The sequence below is a fragment of the Adiantum capillus-veneris genome, chromosome 11 (assembly GCF_014529385.1).
Source record: "Adiantum capillus-veneris isolate H3 chromosome 11, ASM1452938v2, whole genome shotgun sequence".
Classification (NCBI taxonomy): Eukaryota; Viridiplantae; Streptophyta; class Polypodiopsida; order Polypodiales; family Pteridaceae; genus Adiantum; species Adiantum capillus-veneris.
This window is the reverse complement of record NC_140941.1, coordinates 102,004,082-102,027,135: the sequence shown is the minus strand read 5'-3', so window position 1 is coordinate 102,027,135 and position 23,054 is coordinate 102,004,082.

Here is a 23,054-nt window from a genome sequence, read left to right as displayed (position 1 = left end):
CTTGCAAATACACCGATCCTTTTCTTTTCTCTCAACCTTAGTGATTCACTTATCATGGGAAACTTCAAAGCTTGAGCAATGATCTCTTTCATGATTTGAACTTCTACTCTGGGTTTGAGAGCTTGACTATGCCATCTTCTTGGATAGAGCTTTGGAGTTCATATGCCCTTTGTAGATCTACTCCACATGGTGCCATTTTGTTGTAGGCTAGTAGCCCCAACAATGTGTGTGATTTTTCCAAGTCTAGGTCCTTTTCCACATAATAAATTTCTGAAGGCATCATTTGCATTTCCACTACATTTCCAAATGGTTTCTTGAACTTCCCATGGAAGATGGCTACATGGTGCTTCTCTAGGAGCTCTTCTCCTTCATAGGTCTTCTTGGTTACCCCTATAGATTCCTCTTGCAACTGGTAGGGGGGAATCTCCTGTAGTTTTTGCTTCATTAATTCTTCTTGATATATAGAAATCAACAATTAGGTGCATTTAAGAGTTGGAATAAGGCATTTTGTTCCACTTGAATTGTGACTGATCATTTTGTCCCGTTTGAATTGTGACTGATTATTTTGAAGTTGAAAGCCAAAATATTACTACCAAAAGCTATAGAAGCAAAATGTGATCATTGCATAACAGCTTTAAGCAAAGTTTTCATGCAAATATATTAATCTTGATTAATAGCTAGACCATCATTTTGGCTTCATGTTTTAGTTTTGCGAATTACTTGGGTTAAGAACATTGGATATTGATAGGATTTCACTTTTGGAAAATTTTGATGCATGCAAAAATACCACATTTTGACCAGTTTTTTGCTAGAAGGCTTGGCTTTTTTGTTCTGGTTGTTGGTTCTACACTAATAAATCTAAAGAAGACAATGACAATGGTGAGGAGAGACCAATGAGTAACTCTGAAGAGGACAAACTTTCTAAAAGTGCGTTAGAGCCCTCAAATACAGAGGAATAAAAGAAGAGGAAATCTAAAGTCAAATAGAAAGCAGAGGAATCAGCTCCCAAAAGAAGAAAGGTGCTAGCACCTATCATCATTCAAGAGCCAACCCAGAGAGCATCTCAATTAGAAAGACAAAGAGAGGCTTTTGAGAGGGAAAGAGGTTTGGTAGGAGACTTTTAAGATTTTTGGAAGCCAAATTTGGCCAAGTTGCACACAAAAATCCCATGTACCAATCCAGGCAAGATCCACTTGCTGATCTTGAACGACTTTATGGTGAAGAAGAAAGGGAATGAGAGGAAAGAGGAACTAAAACATCCGAAATGCTCCTTCTCCTCCACTAGAATTTCAAGAGACTACAAAATCCCCTTCACCCATCCATGAGAAACAAGCACATGCAGAAGCACTTGCGGAGAAAAATCAAGAGCCCAAACTAGCAAGTAAAGACAAAATCATCAATAAAGAAAGAAAAAGCTCAAGATGTCTAAACAAAAATAGAGGTAGGAACTACCGATCAACCTCCTAAAGAATTTCAAAGAGGTACAGAGCCAACACAAGCAGAAGTTGATGCGGAGCCAAGTGCTAGACAAGCAACATACTATGAAAGAAGCAACTGAAGTTGAAGATGGAGAACATGCAAAAAGTTCCATGACTGGAATTACGGGCTTAGAAGAAATCGATGAATACACCCAATATGCTCATCAAATACTAGAACAACTAAAAAATGAGGTGTATCATTGCCATAGGCAATTCCATCATGTAGAAGCCACCCAAGAAATATTGGAAGGATGAATACAAGTGGCAGATGCGTTTTTAGAGGATTACAAATCTCTTCATGGAACTTCACAAGTAGAAATTCAAAGACTCTAAGAGGTAAACACAAAGCAGCTAGTAGATCTCTTGGATGTAACAAAGCTAGTAGATCATATAATAGCTGCACGAGAAGGGTAGGAAAGGAAAATCAAGGAATTAGATACCACCACACTTGATACAAATGCCCATGCCCAGTGGTTGCAAATGCAACTTGACATCGCCAACCTGCAAGTGGCACAAGAAGAGGCATGATTGAAGGATCAAAGTCAGTTGCTTGATATGTTAAAGTAAAATCCCACAATGCTCAAACTCCAAGGCTCAGACCTTGCTTGCCAGGCAATCGAAAATAAATGCAAGGATCTTGAAAGCGAAAATGGAAAGGATGAAAAGAAGGGAGCTATCACTCAGCTTCATGAACAAATAGGATGAGTATCAAAAGAAAATATATAGACTCCAAGTGAGCTAGAAGCTACAAAACTGCGCTCTAAAGAGAAATCACTTCTTTTGGAAGAAGGAACAGCCAAGCCAGTAGTACCAAAAATGGAATCTCTCCCGTTCTTACAAAGTATAGATCCAGAAGAAATTTCCACCTCAATCCAAGAAGAAGAAATAGTAGATCCAAAACCTAAAGAGACATTTGACAGCTTCATTGCCAAAGCTAAAAAAGAGTTAAAGTTTCAAATCACTCAAGAAATAGTAGACATTTGGAAAGATACTATGGAATGGGAAGAAAGAATCTTCCAATATGCCAATGTAGCACAACTCAAGTCTCAAAAAATCTTAGCTACATGTCATCAATAGTCTCTATCATTTCCTCTAATCAATATGAAGTGCTCAAGTTTAAAGAAATACTAATCAAGGACCAAGCTACTAGTTTTATTGATCCACATCCGTCATGGAGAAATGCCTAGCTCAAGAGGCATCCCCAATATACAATCCTATATACTTAAGCTCCACCTAAGATCATCAAGGGTGCCCAATGCCTAGGATCAAAAGTTGGGGAAGCCATCAGTAAATTCTCAACAAACATCCTACATGGCTCAATTACCCCAACCTTACTCCACCCAAGGGTCAACCAACTGAAGACAGTGGATATCTTCAAGTGTATTCCAGATTTGGCTTGCATAATGTTCATCAAGATCACCAAAATGATCCTCACATGTATATAGATGTTTCATCATGTAGAGCAAAGCAATGCACCATGGATGGCATTCTTTAAGGGTAACAAAAGATTATTATATGACTTATCCAATCAGCTCAGTGAGGAGGTTCTCTAAGGACTCTTTGCAAGAGTCATGTTTTTGTCATCATATTTTATAAAAAAATTTGAAGAATCATTTTACATTGTCTTTTTTACATTCCGCTCTCGCATTTTTGATCCCATGGTGGAAAATCTATGAGCGCGATTTGTGGCATACACAACCATGGAGCTCAGTCACCCCATCGACATGTAATTTTTGATAGAGGCGGATCAGAAGGTGAAAATTAAGTACTATGATTCCCTCGAGGCTCTAAAGAAGTGGAAGAAATCAAAGCCCTGACCATTACCCAATTCTTTGAAGTTGTGTCATGGACGAACCATATTAGGAGGGGGGAATGTTAGGAGCCCAGCTAGCAAAGGTGCTCTAGAAATCAACCAATGATGTAATATTTCATTTCCTACTCAATTTGGACAATATAGTCACAAGCTTTTGCATTTTATTTATTTTAGAAGCAATTTCATATGTAATTAGGATTCAAATTTAATGGGGCTATACGTTTCTAGATTGTATGACCTAATCCTAGGCTGAGACAGAGCTGGCACATCTCTTTATTTTTTACCTAAAACCTTATGACAAGGTATAAAAGCCAACTTTTGTCTTATTTTTGTAAGCTCACTTGCCACTTGAAATAATTTATAGGTGATTTTTGAAAAAGGCTTAAAGACTTAAATTGAGCATTCATTGGTACACTTCAAAGACTGGAAAAAAAATTATGATTCATTGATCATTTAATCAGTAATTGGTCGTAGACCAGAGAGCGTTACAATATTTTAGCCAACATCATGGGCTTCATTCATAAAAAGTGATAAATTCCATGCCTTTGGCCTATTTAAGGGATTCCTCTCTTTCCCTTGGGCGATATGTCGTAATACATTGTGAAAAAAAGATTGCTTTCCACATTCAAGAGGCTGTGGAATAGACAAAATTAAGCATCTAAGACTCCAACATAAGCTATATACATTAGAGGCCCTAGTGAGAGGAGGGGGTTTGTGCTAATATTTTTCAAGAGATGTCCATGGATAATGTCTTTCTTGTTGTGCCCTTGCTTCTGGGCTTAGCTACAACAAGCGAGGAAATGTCACTTTGGTGTTTTCAATAGTGCTTGATCCCCAATCAGTAATGAAGGCATACACACCCTTGGCACCAAAGTGTATCATTATATTACAAGCATATAGATCATTGTGTAGAAAGTCCTAACTATGCAAAAATTTCATCATCTATAAGAGGGAATTTGTGATTGGTAAGATGTTCTCAATAAATAGCTCCAAAGATCTAGAGGTGTATTGGAACTCTCCTATAGCTGGTTTGCTACCATCATGATGGCATGATTAAATCCACTGATCTACATGACCCTCAGAGGGTGCACTATGTAATCATGTTATAACGTGAGTTCAAACGGAGGGGTTTTAAAATGCAAAAAATTTAGGCAATTTAACAAAGATACATTAAAATAAGGGGGTTTTATATTCAATTTTGGAAAAAAAATTCTAAAATAAGGGGTCATTTTATTCATTCAGACAAGTTAAAAGAGGGGTTTTCTTAATACCCCACGAATGCACGTTATACAAGCGGGTACTAAAAGGTGAACCCCCGAGACGTGACCACTATTTCACATTTTGAAGATAAGAATTTTCTTAAGGCTATGACACACAAGGGCTTTTAAAAAGATTATGCCACGATGCTAAATAGTCATGGCAATGCCCTCTTCTATTTTGTATAGGATATTTTTCGTGCAGCATGAGCTTGTAGATCTTGGTTGCGTACATTGCATCCTTGAACTCTATATGTGTCACTCTAACCTGCTTCATGACAACAAAGCAACCTTTGCCAAGTTGGGGAACCTGTAGGTGAGAAACTAAAAATTTCCAAGCAAGTGAAGGACTGGGGGTTAGTAGGCTTTCATCTAGAGAAATTGCCATTTTGATAGAGGGGCATGTAGAAGATGTGACTCCTAATGGAGATTGGGCTAAAAATTCAACAATTGCTTCATGAGCAATTGGTCCTTCCTCTTCACTCCTTAGTCGTTCAAGTATATGTATGTGATGTGCGACTAAATATAAGTTAATGCATGCTTTGCAATTGTCATGCTCAAATATGCTCAATGTTACACAATTGATTGATTACCCTGGTTAATAAATCAATTTCATTGCACTTTACTCCCAATCCTCTGACATTGGCATAAGATAACTAGAATGTTGTATTGTACAAGACTGAGTCGAATATGAAAAATTATTTTTGTGAAAACCACCTCCTTAATGTCTAACGCCAGTCATCTTTGGAACAAAATGTTCTTTTGTGTTTAAGTAATATCTTAACACAGCAACACATGCATGCACACACACACAATGTTTCCGTATGCCTCTTCTCTCAAGCGGCCATTTTATATTTCTATCGTGCACAAGGATTGATTGAGATACGCTTTTCCAAACATTGGGACACACACACACACACACACACACACACACACACACACACACACACACACACACACACACACACACACACACACACACACACACACACACACACACACACACACACACACACACAGTCCTTATGCCTCTTCGCTTCATTTGTGAAGAGACTCTTATTTTGGAAAAGTTGTGTATTTATGTCAACTAAATAAAGATTTAAAAACCCTTTTTTTGAGAAAAAGATCCTTCTATTAGTTACTGAAACTGCCCATAGGGCTACAACCACCTCTTCAAGAGAGGGCTACAACAACCATGGTGGGAGACTCTCCCAATGAAAAAAACCAGCATATGTACAATGGGGCTAAATCAAGAAATGGGGGGAGGGAAAAGCCACACAGGTGGTCAGTAATGCCATCGAAGTACACCCTGGACCATGATGTAGAAAGGCCCAGGACGCCAGAGTTGAAGGAAAGCCTCTCTGCGCTCCCGCATGCGGTCAGAGCTGCCCTGTAGTCTCTCGATCTGTCCTCTGAGTGTGTGGATCAGCTCTAACCAAAAATTGCGAACAGCCTCTGCTGGTGGCACGGGGTGAGCCTCAAATATGCGGAAGCAACGGGCCCTCCAGATGAACCAGAGTGTCAGGCCACTGATGAGCTCCCAACACTCCTCTCTCTCATTGCACCACTTCTATGGAGTAAGCTTTGTAGCAGGCTGGAGTGTAGGTCACCCCTCCTGCATCACTATCATCCTACTGGTGGAAGATAGCTCAAACTGAAGTGCCGAGCCTAAGAGGGTGGACCAAGCCGCTGCTCCCCAAGTGTACTGTCGAGCCGTGGAGAGAGGAGGCATCAGCCGAGAACTCGTAGCCACACCTGTTGGGCCGAGGGACAGTCCCAAAGACAGTGACGCTGACTCTCCGCTAGGTGGTCACAAGCTACACATGCGGTCGAGAGACCACTATGCACTAGCCAACTCCCAACTCCTGTAGCTCTGTGTGCTACCAGCCCACTGAAATAAGGTGACTCGCTTCGGCTGTCTGGAGTCCCACAACCTCTCCCAAAATGCTACCAAGGACTCAGTTGTGAGACCCTCCTCTTGCCAATGAGGTGATGCAGCGGGGCGGGCCTCTCTCTGTGTTGCTAGTATATGACGTCCCAGTCGAACAGTTTGACGAGACTCCTAGGTGGTCTGCAAAAGAGAAGGGATCCCTCCATAGCCACTCACCAGGATCCCATTGTACTCATGCCAGTGGACAACACTCCCAAGCCCACAGCATCCAGTGTCCAGTCTCAAGAGCTGCTGGGTCAGGGTCTATGACACAAGTCCTCCCACAAATGCCCACCACTCGGATTCAATGAAAATAGCACTCTGCTACCTGCGGGGCCTCTATTGCAACTCGCTGAACTCCCCCACCCTGAAGCTTGAAGAAAAGGGCTGTCTGAGATGAGAACCTCTAGTCGTGTGAAGGCTCCCATCCACAGGGTGCTACTGGCTCGAGAGGCGTGAGCCACTCAGTTGGAACTGACTCTGAGATTTCCTAGCACATGCTCTGCACCCCTCTCATGCCCTGTAGTTGGAGACCCTGCACCTCCTCTGACAAACCTATGAACTCTAGCCAGTCACCTAAAGAGCGCACTGGACCTGCTGCCATGGGACCCCAAGAAACATGAGACCGACTACCAACCAGGTGGCCTCTCTGAGTGCTAACCATGGGGTTCCAAACGAGGGGCTGTCGTAGGCGCTCCCCCGTGCACGTAGACTGTCTCTACTCTAGGCCACGCCGCAAGTGCTCCCAAGATCGAAGCAAACTCACAGCAAAGCGGTCCTCTAGTCTCCTGCTCAAACCAACTCTGCGCATCTCTGTAAAGATTCATCTGGTCGAAGGTTTCCAAGGGCCTCCTGCCTGAGGCACCCTAGCACGAAGCTGCGAACTCCTTCCAGGGCTCCTCACTTGGAAGAAGTCCTCTGACGATGACCTCCCCAAGAAGAGCTCTACTCTGCTATGCTGGATCAATGATCCCAAGCCCTCCCTGTGAAGAAGGAAGAGTGATGACCTGCCAAGCCACCTTGGCTCGGGCTATTTGAGTGTCACGTCCTGACCAAAGGAAGTTCCTGATCATCCTCTCTACCTGGATGATACAAGAACTCGAGAAGATCCAGCACGAAGTGATGTACCACATAGTCGCCACAAACACTTGGTTGGCAACTACTACTCTGCCAGCCAAAGAAAGTCGTGTTGAGCTCCAGTGTAACAACTTTCTCCTGATAGACAGGAGAAGGGGAGAAATTTGCTGCTCAGGAGACAAGTCCAAACCAACCTGACAACCCAAGTACCGAACTGCAGTTCCTGGGGGAATCCACCCCTCTCCAGGCATCCAATCTAGCACAGGACCACTACCAACCGACAAAGCCACTGTCTTCTCCAGTTGATCACTGACGATGCACAACAGAAGGTCTCCAAAGCCTGCTCATACTTGTGAAGGTTGGCCTCCTGGCCATCTAAGTACAAGGCTGAGTCATCGGCAAACTCAGTGTCCAGTAGCTCATCTTCCTGAATAGGGAGTGCTAAGCCTCGTAGACCAACCTGCTGCGACACCAAAAACCTGCTCATCGCCTCCGCATAGAACAGAAAGAGCAAGGGGGCAAGACGACAGCCATGTCTGACCGAGCATATAAGTATGAAGCAATCACCTCTACCTCCTGCCAAGATTACCTGACTATGAGCCTGTCTGTACAAAGTTGACACCCCTCTGATCCAAGCATCTAAGAAGCCCATCCTGCGTAGAGTGCCCTCTAGAAAGTCCCAGTCAACTCTATCATATGCCTTCTCAAAACTGAGAAGAAGAATCACGAGGTCCTCACCACGGAGCCGTGCCAGGGAAAAAGCCTCCCAAAAAGCAAAGATGTTGTCAAGGATACTGCATTCCTTGACAAAACCTGTCTGAGTCCCATGTATAAGGCTCTCTAGAAGTGGCTAAATCCTCAAACTCAGGGTCTTGGCAAGGATTTTGTAGGCTGAGTTGAGGATGGTGATGGGGCGCCACTGTCGAATCTCATACAAGGAGACACCCTCCTTGGGAATGACTTAGATCAGGCCCTCACTCATGCTGTCAGGCATCACTCCTATGTGAAAAATGTACTGAAAAGCATTGCAGAGGTCTGGGCCAAGCAAGTCCCAGTACTCCAAGAAAAAATTGGGAGTCAACCCATCCTCACCTGGACAGCTACCACGGGGGAGGGCCCTAAGAGCCGTGTGCAGCTCCTCAAGCTGAAGTGGTAGCTCAAGCCTCTGACGCATCTCCTCAATCACAAGACAAGGCATCTGTGCCCAAACCTACTCTCTGCATGCATCTTGACGCTCTGACTGGGACAGTAACTCACGGTAAAATTCAGTAGCAACTGCATGCATATCCTCGGGCTCAGAAGAAACTGACCCGTCGGGCCTCCTCAACTGACTGACCTTGGCATGCGAGTGCCGAGGTCCCACTGCCTCAAAGAAAGCACCAGTCACTCTATCGCCCACCTGGGTCCACTGAGATGCCTGTCGGTGGAAAGCAAACTCATGCCGCCTCTCCTTTGTGCTAGAAAGCTCTTGTCGAGCTTGTTGTAACTGCTCCTCCAACCAAGGACTGTCTGGATGCTGCTCCTGCATTCTCTGTAATAAAGAAATGCCCCATCTGAGACGCTACTCCGCCTCTCTCGCTACAGCCCGGCGAGCCAGAGACTCCTGGAGGAAAAAACAGCTAATCTGATCTAGGCCTGAGGCCACTCTGTTAGCAGGAGAGTCCTGCCTATCCAAGCCCTCTGTCCAGAGAGACTCTACCCTCTCTCTGAGTGTTGAGTCCAACAAGACCCTCTCTGGGATGCGAAGCATCGTGCTCCCACTCCTTTGTCTGTCTGCTACTGTGAGGATCACTAGTGCATGGTCCGAGAAGGAGGTCCCTGCCAGGATGCCCATTGTCCCTCCCAAGTCACTGAAGTGGTCACTAGTGTAGAAGCGATCTATCCGAGATAGATTCACTCCTCCCACTCTACGGTCTGACCGAGAGAAGGCAAGGCTATCTGGGGGACTCACAAAACCAGAGTGCTGCCAAACATCTGAGACCCTCAAAGTCATACAAAACCTCTCCCAAGCCGCCAACTATATATCCATGCACAGTAGCATGGCTACCACCAACCCTGTCAGAAGGGTCCTCCAGCATGTTGAAGTCCCCTCCTATGCACCAATGTTCTGCCTGTGGTAGAGACTCAACTATCCGTGACCAAAACTCTGCACTCGCCACATTGGGTGCATAGATGTTCAGGAAACCCACTAGGCCACCCTGAACCTGCATAGTAATCCACTGAGCCCTACCTAGCACAATAATCCCTCTGCCCACAATGGCCTGCTGCAAAGAGTCCGCAATAGTCATACATACCCCACCCTAGATGCCTCCAGGTCCAAAAGTAGCTGACCAAAAAGTATCATATCGTCCATGCAACCACAACATCTAATGCGTCTCTCACATAGATGGTGCTCCTGAAGCATAAGGAGATCAATCTCTCCTCCCACAAGGCAACGTTGAAGCTCCTGACACAGTCGGGCCCATAGGCGCTGAAACTGGGGCCCACCTAGTCCCTGCACATTCCATGAGACGATCCTCATGGGGAGTGAGAGAGAACAGATGTTGCCGCAGCAGCTAGATGGGCTATCTTCGAGGCTGGCTTGGATGGGGAGTAATCCGCATCCGAGAGTCCTCTAGATACACGTGACTGCAACGAGTGCCTGGTCCAAGCCCAAACAGAGCGAGCCGTACATAAAGCAACCTCCTATGTCCAGGAGTCCTCATGAATGTATACATAGCATGGCAAGCACTGTGTATTGGCAAAGAAGTAAACCACAACGTGTCTACATCCTGCTGAGTCTGGAGGTGTCACCGCAAACTTGGTTTAATATTTACGTAATTACATCAAATTTTGTGTGATCACAAGGTCTTATTGACACATTTACATGATCACAGTAAACGTGATCACACAGAACCCGGTTAGTGGTGACTTGCAAACCCACAAAATTCCCGCCGGGATTCTTTATTTTCCCTGTAGACCCGCAGGGAATACTGAAAAGCCCGGCGGGCTGTTAGCGTTATATATACGCGGGTCCAATCGGGCCCGCTGGGTGTATTAGCGTCTTACTTTCATCTTCTAAGAGAGAGAGAGAGAGAGAGAGAGAGAGAGAGAGAGAGAGAGAGAGAGAGAGAGAGAGAGAGAGAGAGAGAGAGAGAGAGAGAGAGAGAGAGAGAGAGAGAGAGAGAGAGCTTGCGACCACCTTTGCAAGTACGTCGAGAGGAGAGAGGAGAGAGGGAGAGAGGGGGTCATGTGGGAGTGTGCTTTGCGTCGCAGTGCGCAGCAGCAGCATAGTACCTGACCACACGATCCGGGTATGTGTTGTGTGTGTGTGTGTATGCGTTGTGTGGTAGCGTGCCTTTTGTCGTAGTACACGGTAGTAAATAAGGTACCTTACCACACAATGGGAGTGTGTGTGTAAGCTGTTCTACGGAACAGTGCTTATCACGGGGGCATCACCTCGGCGACGCGGGGAAGATGGTGTCCTTGTGGTAAGTATTGGCTTACTGTCTAAGTACTACATCGATAACGCGGCGAATGATCTAGTATTCTTATGGTAAGTCAACTTCCCTTCCCCTTTCCCAAAAAACATATGGACATCGGTCGGTAACACAGCTATATGATGTTCGTATGTAGGCCATTGTTTTCCCTTAGATTCAGGCGGCACTCGGTTGGTAACGTTGCTAATAGAGTGTCGTTTGTTAGAAGCATATGTTTTTGCATAAATATGGCGTTCAGGTCGTTAACCCAGCCATACAAACGTCATATAATTTGTATGTGCATGCAGTTAATTTTTTAAGTATTAAGTATTTGAAATACTTGGTCGGTAACCACGGCTGTGAAGAGTATTTCATATACAAAATGTATGAATTGTTTGATTTTGTTGTTTTTAACTATCCATTTGAAATTATATACTAGCTAATCATATTCAAAAGAATATTTTATTCATCAATCATCGCTATTTTAAATGTTCCATTTATATAGAATACTTAATTCATCAATCATCGCTATTTTAAATGTTCCATTTATATAAATTACATGTAAAAAAGTATTTGCACACAAATTGCATGTTTAATCTTCGTTTTTAATCTTTTTAAAGGACTCTCAAGCATTATCGCTATTTTTAATGCTTCATTTACATAAATTCTCTGCAAAAAATCTAAATGCACACAATTTGCATGTTAAATATTCTTTTGTATCTTTTTAAAGAGCATCAATTATCATCGCTTCTTGATTGCTACATTTACATAAATTCTATATAAAAAAATGTGTGAACACAATTTGCTAGTCCAATTTGTATACTTCCAATGTTTTAAATGTTTTTGAAGTTTTTAAGTCGGTGTGTGCTTTGTTTGAATTAGTATGTGCACACAGACAAAAATATAAGTTAAAAATTCAATATATGCTGAAATGTTAAAGACTGTTAACATGTATTGTTTGATCTGAATTAAGTTCTTATAAACCACTTGTTTGAACTTCTTTTTACACGTGTAACAGATTGCAATTTTAAGTGAAGATTATATTCAATTTTTATCAATATTTCCTTGCACATTTGTTAAAGTCTTCAAGTGGTGGTTAAGAGTTTACCTGAGATAGTGTGAGAGTGTTAGTGTCATTCGCAACCATGAATTTGTATTTGATATGCTTTTTTTGTATTGTCCAGTGCAAATATGACGCCAGATCAAAAGAAATGTATTATGCGTGCCATTCGTAAAGAATGTATTTTGGCAATCTCATCATGTGCAGCTAATCGCATACAGCAGATTAGTGAAAGCGATGTCTACATCAAAGACATCACTAGCGCTATATGGAAGAACACAGAGCGCAGGTTGCGACTTGAAGGCCAATACGAGTTGTTGAGTCCATCCGGGATACGAGAATTTGACCCCCATCACAAGGTTAGGATAGTGTTGGGCAATATGAAAGTATGTTGCAGAGACTTAAAGGAAGATATCCCACCTGCTTGCGACATGTCAAAATTAGAGCTCTGGGATAAATTGTGGGAAGAGCAAAAGGTAAAGATGAAGCGTGTGAAAGCGCAGGACCAAGCAGCTTTACCCAAGATATTGAAGATGGCCCAAGATGCGCAAGCAGCTTTGGGAGGTCGATCCGATGCCAGCGGCACCGGCATAATCATGCGCACAAGACCATATTAGGTAAAGTGGGAAAATCCCAATTCCCAGGTTGGACAACTTTCAATATATCATGTATAAAATATAGAGATTTTGTCAAAAATTTGAGTTTTCTTAAGGTCTCATTCCACTTTATGCACATACAATACACAATGAAAACAACTAAAATACCATGGTTTCAATCAATTGGATTATTAGGAGAGGAGTATATTGCATCCATTATCGTTGTCTATGTTCTACTGTCCTACCTACAACTTATCTCAACATGGAGAGCTTGGTTTCTAGGTCCACCACTTGTCCAAGTTAATGTAAAAGTGACTCAAGGTTCACAACTTGTGAAAGCAAGGATCCATTGAGGAATACAATCCACTTGGCTATTTTTCCTTAATTTATTGCATGTGACATTCAAGCAAGGTCCACTTCTAATCTATAACTTCTTAATTTGAGGCATGGGGCATACATAAAATATGTAGCATATGCTCTATTGCCTCATAGGAAGGTTGGTTTCAAGGTGCACTTATCCATGCTAGCCTATCTTGGAGAAATGATGGAGCTTGCTTCTCTCCTTGTTTCAATGGAGACTAGCTTGGACAAGTGGTGGACCTTTGCTTCTCTCTATGTTTCAATAGAGTTAGCTTGGACAAGTGGTGATCTTGGAACAAAACCCCCATGTAAAACATATCATGGGTATTCCAAGTGATTAGAAAGATTACCATTTAAGATATAACCTTATAGGTTGGACAACTAGATCTTGGCTTGGAGAAATGGTGGACCTTTGATTCTCTCCATGTTTCAATGGAGTCTATCTTGGAGAAATGGTGGAGCTTGCTTCTGTCCATGTTTCAATGGAGCCTAGCTTGAACAGTTGGTGGACCTTTGCTTCTCTCTATGTTTCAATAGAGTTAGCTTAGACACGTGGTGGATCTTCAAAATAAACCAACTACTATCAATGTTGCCTAGCTTGGACAAGTGGTGGAGTGTTTTCTACTCCATGTTTCAATGATCTTAGCTTGGACAAGTGTTGGACCTTAAAACAAAAACCCCATGTACAACATAGAATGGATTTTCTAGATTTCAATGGAGTCTAGCTTTAACAAATGGTGGAGCTTGTCTTCATCCATGTTTCAATGAAACTAGCTTGGACAAGTGGTGGACCTTGTAACAAACCCTCCCCATGTACAACATATCATTGGTTTTCTAAGTGATGGGAAGGAATACCATTCAAGATATAAACTTATAGCTTGGATAAGTAGTTGACTTTAAAACCAAATTCATCATAATACAATGAAATACAGGTCAGCCAATTCCTAAATCTTGAGACCAAACCTCCCATGCTATTAGAGATAATATATTGGATAAGTGGTGGACCTTCTATTATTTTCCCATGCCTAGTTTAGACAACCGGTACACTTCGCAGCTATAAAGGTTGGACGAGTTGTGGAGCCTTGTTTCTATCCATGTTTTAATGGATCCTAGCTTGGACAAGTGGTGGACCTTGGAAAAAAGCTTCCATGTACAACATATATGAGGTTTTCCATGTTTTAATGGAACCTATCTTGGACAAATGGTGAAGCTTTCTTCTCTCCATGTTGATTTTGGAACTACCTTAGACAAGTGGTGGAGCTTTTCTTTTCTACTCTTCATAATACAATGAAGTATATGTTGGTTACATGGTGAATCTTAAGGCCAAACCTCCCATTTTACTAGAGATGATAGGTTGGACAAGTGGATCAACCTTCTATCATTTCTCCATGACTATATTGGACAATTAGTAGACATAACATCTCTCTATGTTGTCTAGAGATGAGCTTGGACAAGTGATGGACCCTGCTTCTCTCTTCCCTTGGTTTACTAGTTTGAAGACTCAGTATATATACTTTCTTAGATCTAGCTTGAACAAGTGGTGGACCTTGCATCCACAATCTTAATTCATTACAAAAAAGTATATGAAAAAATAACATAGGAATCTTGGTTTGAAGGTCAAGCAATTAGGTTCCAAATGCACATAATAATATATTTTCCACCCATATTAAAAGAAAGTTAAATATGTTTATTACCAAATTGACAAAGGTAACGTCCAAGAATTATATCTTTCCATCTTGTCAGATCTAAATCTTCATCAAGGCGACATGCATGTATACATCAACTTTCAAGCCATTCAAGAATACATGCACTTAGATTCCATAGTTTTGTTTTCAAAGTCTTTTAGGTTCTAAAACTCTTTCACATAAAGTATGTAATGACAAAATTCTTGAAGCAAACATTTGTGCCCAAGAAAAAGATCCCTCTCACATATTTAAAGTCCATGAATTCTCTGATCCACACTTACAAGTTTTATTTTGACATCAAACATCAATTCTTTCATAGTTCCAAATAAATGCAACCTCGATATGAATTGACAAAAAATGAATTTCTTTTACTATATGACCCAACATAGGCCCCAATCAAATAAAAAATGAGTCCCCAAAAATTTGGGTGCACTCTAGCAATACATCAGAGTCCCCTTACAATAGGATGCACTCCAATAGTACATTGAAGTCCCCTTAGAGTAGGGTGCACTCCATTCAAGTGTTCATAAAATTGACACACCTTTAAAAAAAAAAAAAGACTATATCAAATTATACAAATGTTGAAAGATACACACTAGAATAAAAAAAGCATCTTATAGCCATATTTATTCAATGCTTTCGTGTTGACAAGTACACACCAAGGACATAATTTGTCTCAGAATCACTATACTGATTTACAATTGTGTTGTATGTATAGACTCTCTTATCTCTTGCATACAACCATCCTACCAACCATGGAATTATGGTTCTCTGCAAGAAGTTTTGAAGTTGCTCGGAAGTTTGCCTCCACATCTTTGGAAATATAAGATATGTCCCTGGCATGTTCCACATCACCCTATATGGAGTGTCATAAAAAATTAAGGTATTGTTTGCATCCAAATCCTCAAATATCTTCCAAATATCACTCAGATTTTTGTGATAAACCCTTGTAAATCCTAACATGATATTTGGATTTTGGCAATTTTTGTTACTCATAAACACCTTGAACTTGGTATACTGCTCAGGAAAACATTTTGTGTGATGCGTTGCACCCTTGTTAAGTTATAGCAACTCCATATCCATAGCTCAAAGTATTCAGCACAAAAATCCAAAAAACTTTGTGCGTCTGGTCGCACCACATGATAAACTTCATCTTTGTCCTCCACAAGTCGCATGTGTTGAGCCCAAGATGGCATAGAATCTCCATGTTTCATTTCAACTGTCTTGAGAAGTAACCCCTCTAGATCCAAGATAAGTACTCTTTTGATGTCCTTGAAAGCAAGTGGTAGGTGATAAGGAGGTGATTCATTCCTTGGACAAGGTCTTGGAGGAGGTTGGATGGGTAATTCAATAGTTTTCTTCAATTTATGCCAGCATATAGCCAATCCATTTTTCTGTAATGGTTCTGAAATTAAAGAACAAGAACACTTAATGCAAACACAACAATAGACATGAGTTTTACATTGTCTACCCTAAGGTTTTATTAGATACCAAAATCCATCTATGATCTACTCATTAATAGAAAGAAAGTCAAATTAAAATCCTGACTCTTTTTTATGCTACACTCTCTCTTAGTTCAATACCATGGAGTTCAACTAGACTTAAGTCAACTAATAACTACTACTTGTTGTTAAAGGTATGCTTGAAGTGCATAAGGCTTAACCAATGCTCTAGTGTAGAATGGGTATTTAGGTCTCAAGGTCTACCACTTATCCAAGCAAAGATCCATTTAGATATGGAAACCCAATTTTTCTTAATATAATGATATAGAGTGGACAAGTGGTGAATCCTGAGACCAACCACTCATGCTACTAGGGATAATAGGTTGGACAAGTGGTGGACCTTGAATGTAAACCCCCCATGTACAAAGTATCAGGGGTTTTGGGTATTTCAATGGACTCTAGCATCTTGGAGACATGGTGGAGCTTACTTCTCTCCATGTTTCAATGGAGTCTATCTTGGATAAATGGTGGAGCATCATTCTCTCCATGTTTCAATGGAGCCTAGCTTGGACAAGTGGTGCACGTTTGTTTCTCTCTATGTTTGAACAGATTTAGCTTGGACAAGTGGTGGACCTTGGAACAAAATCCCCATGTAAAACATATCATGGACATTACAAGTGGTGAGAAAAAATACCATTCAATATATAACCTTATAGGTTGGAAAAGTGGTGGACCTTAACACCCAATTATTATTAATATAATGACATAGAGTGGACAAGTGGTGAATCTTGCGACCAAACCTACTAGGAAAAGTAGGTTGGACAAGTGGTGGACCTTGAATGCAAACCCCCCATGTACAAAATATTACTCATGCTACTAGGAATAATTTGGTATTAAGGTCCATGTTTCAATGGAGCCTAGCTTGGAAAAGTGGTGGACCTTTGTTTCTCTCTATGTTTCAATAGAATTAGCTTGGACAAGTGGTGAACCTTGGAACAAAACCCCCATGTAAAGCATGTCATGGGCATTACAAGTGGTGAGAAAAAATACCATTCAAGGTATAACCTTATAGGCTGGACAAGTGGTGGACCTTAGCACCCAATTCCTCTTATTATAATGACATATAGTGGAAAAGTGGTGAATTGTGAGACCAAACCTACTAGGGATAATAGGTTGGAGAAATGGTTGACCTTGAATGTAAATCACCCATGTACAAAATATCATGGGTTTTGCGTATTTCAATGGAGCCTAGCATCTTGGAGACATGGTGGAACTTACTTCTCTCCATGTTTTAATGGAGCCTATCTAGGAGAAATGGTGGAGGTTCCTTCTCTCCATGTTTCAATGGAGCCTAGCTTGGACAAGTCGTGGACCTTTGTTTCTCTCTATGTTTGAATATGGTTAGCTTGGACAAGTGGTGGATCTTGGAATGAAACTCCCATGTAAAACATATCATGGGCATTTCAAGTGGCGAGAAAGGATACCATTTAAGATATAACCTTATAGGTTGGACAAGTGGTGGACCTTAACACAATATAATGACATAGAGTGTACAAGTGGTGAATCTTGAAACCAAACCACTCATGCTACTAGGGATAATAGGTTAAACAAGTGGTGGGCCTTGAAATAAAACCCCCTAGAGTGTTTCAATGGAGCCTAGCTTGGAAACATGGTAAAGCTTGCTTCTCTCCATGTTTCAATGCAGCCTATCTTGGATAAATGGTGGAGCATCATTCTCTCCATGTTTCAATGGAGCCTAGCTTGGACAAGTGGTGGACCTTTGTTTCTCTCTATGTTTGAATAGAGTTATCTTGGAAAAGTGGTGGACCTTGGAACAAAAACCCCATGTAAAACATATCATGGGCATTACAAGTGGTGAGAAAAAATACCATTCAATATATAACCTTATAGGTTGGACAAGTGGTGGACCTTAACACCCAATTATTCTTAATATAATGACATAGAGTGGATAAGTGGTGAAATTGGGACCAAACCTACTAGGGAAATAGGTTGGACAAGTGGTGGACCTTGAATGTAAACCCCCCATGTACAAAATATCACTCATGCTACTAGAAATAATTTGGTATTAAGGTCCATGTTTCAATGCAGCCTAGCTTGGAAAAGTGGTGGACCTTTGTTTCTCTCTATGTTTCAATAGATTTATCTTGGACAAGTGGTGTACCTTGGAACAAAACCCCCATGTAAATCATGTCATGGGCATTACAAGTGGTGAGAAAAAATACCATTCAAGCTATAACATTATAGGACAAGTGGTGGACCTTAACACCTAATTCCTCTTAATATAATGACATAGAGTGGACAAGTGGTGAATCATGAGACCAAACCTACTAGGGATAATAGGTTGGACAAGTGGTGAACCTTGAATGTAAACCCCCCATGTACAAAAATATTATGGGTATTGGGTATTTCAATGGAGCCTAGCAACTTGGAGACATGGTGGAGCTTATTTCTCTCCATGTTTCAATGGAGCCTATCTAGGAGAAACAGTGGAGGTTCCTTCTCTCCATGTTTCAATGAGCCTAGCTTGGACAAGTGGTGGACCTTTCTTTCTCTATATGTTTTAATAGAGTTAGCTTGGACAAGTGGTGGACCTTGGAATGAAACCCCCATGTAAAACATATCATGGGCATTTCAAGTGGTGAGAAAGGATACTATTTAAAATATAACCTTATAGGCTGGACAAGTGGTGGACCTTAACACATATTTCTTCTTAATATAATGACATAGAGTGTACAAGTGGTGAATCTTGAGACCAAACCACTCTTGCTACTAGGGATAATAGGTTGGACAAGTGGTGGACCTTGAATGTAAACCCCTCATGTACAAAATTATGGGTTTAGGGTATTTCAATGGAGCCTAGCTTGGAGACATGGTGGAGATTGCTTCTCTCAATGTTTCAATGGAACCTATCTTGGAGAAATGGTGGATCATCCTTCTCTCCATGTTTCAATGGAGCCTATCTTGGACAAGTGGTGGACCTTTGCTTCTCTCTATGTTTTATGAGTTAGCTTGGACAAGTGGTGGGTCTTGGAACAAAACCCCTTTGTAAAACATAGCATGGACATTACAAGTGATGAGGAAAAATATCATTCAAGATATAACCTTATAGGTTGGAAAAGTGGTGATGGACCTTGACAAGTGGTGAAGGATACCATTTAAGATATACCCTTATAGGTTGGACAAGTGGTGGACCTTAACACCCAGTTATTCTTAATATAATGACATAGAGTGGATAAGTGGTGAATCTTAAGACCAAATCACTCATGCTACTAGGTATAATACGTTAGAGAAGTGGTAGACCTTGAATGTAAACACCCCATGTACAAAATATCATGGTTTTAGGGTGTTTCAATGGAGCCTAGAATCTTGGAGACATGGTAGATCTTGATTCTTTCCATGTTTGAATGGCACCTATCTTGGAAAAATGATGGAGGTTACTTCTCTCCATACTTCAACGGAGCCTAGCTTTGACAAGTGGTGAACCTTTGCTTCTCTCTATGTTTGAATAGAGTTAGCTTGGACAAGTGGTGGACCTTTGCTTCTCTCTATGTTTGAATAGAGTTAGCTTGGACAAGTGGTGGACCTTGGAATGAAACCCCCGTGTAAAACATATCATGGGCATTTCAAGTGGTGAGAAAGGATACCATTTAAGATATAACCTTATAGGTTGGACAAGTGGTGGACCTTAATACATAGTTCTTCTTAATATAATGACATAGAGTGTACAAGTGGTGTATCTTGAGACCAAACCACTCGTGCTACTAGGGATCCTAGCTTGGACAAGTGGTGGACCTTGGAAAAAAGTCCCCCTGTACAACATAGATGAGTTTTTTCATGTTTTAATGGAAGAGAGATTCGACAAATGGTGGAGCTTGCTTATCTCCATGTGGATTTTAGAACTAGCTTGGACAAGTGGTGGAGCTTTGCTTTTTTACTCTTCATAATACAATGATGTATAGGTTGGTTACATGGTGAATCTTAAGGCCAAACCTCCCATCTTACTAGAGATGATAGGTTGGACAAGTGGTCAACCTTCTATCATTTCTCCATGCCTATAATTAGACAATTAGTAGAACTAGCATCTTTCTATGTTGTCTAGAGCTGAGCTTGGACAAGTAGTGGACCTTGCTACTCTCTTCCCTTGGATTATTAGTTTGAAGACTCATTATATATACTTGCTTAGATCTATATAATTACTCATTAGTTAGGTTACAAGTGGGTATGTAATTTGTTAGCCTCAAGGGACTTTGAATATTGAATAGTAAGAAAGTCAAGTGCTGGTTTGAAGATCTTTTGCTTATCTAAACTAGACTCTAACTCAATAATAAGTTTCATAAGTTCCACGAATTGTCCTATCTAGGCTCCAAAAGAGTCTTAATTGGTTTGTGCTAGATTCTAACTTCCTTGATGGGGTAGAATCCTAGAAAAATGAGGCACTATAAGTTTTACCTTAGCTCAAATGGATTTTTCACTTAAACTCGACTGCAATTTGGCTATCTAGTCTTTGTCTCGATGGAGTTTAACACTAGATACATAGTAGTGATATTTAAGCTTCATGTCTCTTCACTTGATCGAGATATGAGACCATACTTTCAAGGTCACCACTTGTCTTACCTAAAGACCAATGTGAGACATGGGAGCAAGAAAGCCATCCGATATTGTTTTAAGGACTATTACATAGGCAATCAATAACTTAAGTAAAGCAAAAAGACTTGGATCTTTCACAATTAATAACTTAAGTAAAGCCAAAAAGACTTGGATCTTTGACAGTTTTTTTCAAACTAAAAAAGCACAATCTCATGCTAACAAAACTATAAATCACAATTGAAAGGTTTGAACAAGAAAAAGATCAACAATCTTAATAAGAAGGATACTTTTCATTTCATTTGATGATTACAAACTAAAATAAAGTCTCTCAAGAAATTGATAAACAAAAAATGTAGGTGACTGCTTCATTATTTTGAGCAAAAATATCAAAATCTCTATTGATTGAGCTCCATCTAGTAGTATCCTTTGTAAGATCCTGCAAGAAGGAATAAAAAGAAAGATTTGTTAGATACCATGCACATGAGTGTTCAAGCATGTGTATCAAGAATATATGACATGTCACTAGTACCTTAGGGTTGCTTTCTATCCAGCCTTAGAAGATTGTTCTCAGCTTTCACCTTATTTATATAAGCCTTTGCTGTGGTTGCCTTCAAAACTCCTTTTGTGTTACAACCCAATTGCCTAGCTAAAGTGGTCAATTGTGACGCCTTCATGCTTTCAATGGGTGTACGCTCCTTTGCCAAGATCTCTTGTATTTGGGCTCTTCTCATTTCATTGCGGTGGCTTGTGTCACTTGCATCTTCAATGATAGTTTCATCTCTGTCACCTTTTGCAGGTGGTATTCTTCTTGTAAAGAACACCTTAGCTGACCAAACATCATTTTTCTGCTTCCAATACTCCATGATTTGTTTGTATTCACTATCATTTGTCACTATAGGTTGTCCATAACGATTAGAAGCAATTAAATCACGCACATCCCTTCTCTCATCAAGCTGAATCAAGTATGGCAGTAGCTCCTCCAAGAGCATATTGTCAACCATCTTCTCAGCATCAAATTGTGGTGGAAAAATGCAATTGTTTGCTGGTGAAATAAATCCCTTGTAAGGAGAGTCATCAATAAGCACTGTTCTTTGTGGATCACATTCAAATCCCATGGCAATTTTGGCTAGAGGCTTGAACATTGCCTCAACGTTTGGATTGTCGGGTCTAAACAATTTTGAGTTTGAGCGGTGTAGCAAACATCTTGCGACCAAATTGCAAAGAAAGGCAATGTATCCTCAGCTAAGTTGTTTAGTGCTGCAAGGATTTGATACACATTATTCCTAGTAGCTGTCGACCAAATTGCAACATTAAACCTTTGTAAAATAGTCTTCAAGAATTGGATGCAAACTGGCCTGAGTATAATATATCTTTTTGAATCCATTTGCACTGAGTTGTGGTGTGAGGATGGTTGAGGGGAACGTTTCAACAATAGACCATTTAAATCCAATATAATTGTAAGCATGGATTTCTCAACATCTACGCTACATGACGTAGTACCAATTGGCAATAGCTCGTGAGTGGACTTTTCAGTCTCTTTTGATGTATGTTGCATTTTTGAAGCATCGATTTCTTGGTTCTCATTATTGGAAGCTTGCTCAAGTTGCACAACACTAGACTCTAGTATAGAAATATCATCCATCTTGGGCACTTTAGAAACCATAGAATCTATGGATTCTATAGTTGTTGACTGAACCATAGGAGCATTATCCATCCCAGTTTGTGAATCTAAGAAAACACACACACAAATGGTATCTCAAAACCACTAGAATTTTATTCACCATATTTATATGTAGAACTCCTAGTAAGAAATTTATTTAAGGTAAAGTCGTTGTTAGAATCCTTGCAACCATTTTCAGCATTCGTACACCAAACACCACTTGTCTAAAATACAATCTACTAACTCAACATTTTCCATCCTACACTTTATTAAAGATGAGTACTTAAAGTGAAAACTAAAAGCCACCCTTGTTGAGGAAACATGGATACAAGGTCCACCAAATGTCCAACCTAGACTACAAGAAAATAATTAGAGATTTGGCTTAGATTTGGATTCAAAGGCCACCACTTATTCAAGTAAGATAACTCCACTTGTTTAAGACAGTAATGTTTGAAGCCCCACCACTTGTCCAACCTAGACATTGATTAAATTTTGGTAAGATTTATCACAAATCTAGAGTAGAATCAAGATTCTATGGCCAAGGTAGTCAAATATGTTAGACAACACACAAAGCATAAGAGCACTCTAGATTCTCGTTGAGCATAAACTAAACAATAATCAAATGTTATAT